The sequence below is a fragment of the Nematolebias whitei genome, chromosome 13, assembly GCF_014905685.2.
Source record: "Nematolebias whitei isolate Nwh7 chromosome 13, NemWhi1, whole genome shotgun sequence".
Taxonomy (NCBI): domain Eukaryota; kingdom Metazoa; phylum Chordata; class Actinopteri; order Cyprinodontiformes; family Rivulidae; genus Nematolebias; species Nematolebias whitei.
This window is the reverse complement of record NC_056510.1, coordinates 47,979,087-47,979,740: the sequence shown is the minus strand read 5'-3', so window position 1 is coordinate 47,979,740 and position 654 is coordinate 47,979,087.

Below are 654 nucleotides of genomic sequence, written 5' to 3'. Positions count from 1 at the left end.
TAATCCAGCAAGAGGAAAACAAAAGTCCAAGAAGGTAATCCCACAACGGTTTAGGTAATTCCATAATGTTGTTGGTAATTCCATTGTAGCAATGCTTTAACCCCTTGGAAACAGTCTGTAATCCATTGGAAAAAGTCATATAATCCACAACGATAAATCCACAATGATTGGAGGTGTTGATTGATCAGCATGCAGAGGGGTCCCCTCGATTGAACTGCAGAGGCGACCACTGGATGAAGATTGGAGACCCACGTTGGAGTTTTAGGTCCCTTCAGCAAAGGTTGCCGCTGATGGTTCCCAGTGGGTGCCATTCTGGTTCTATGTGTTATGCATTTATGTGGTTTTAGTTGGGCTTATGAGTGGGATTTTACAGAAGACCTTAACCTATATGCACCTGGTGTGTAAGCTATCACGGTTTAGATCAGCTACAGTTACCAGTTTAAAGGGTGGGTCATGCTGAAAAATTTTCATATAGGGATTTATACCTATAGAAGAGCATTCCAAAGTATTTTTCAATTCCTAACTTGGTTTAAGTTAGATTTACATGGCAAAATATAGTTTGGTTCAATTGTCTGTTGTCCTTTTAGAAGAACGACTTGAGGTTTGTTTTTTTGGTTTTCCCCTAAATGTTTTTGGAGTCTATGGCGAGACTCA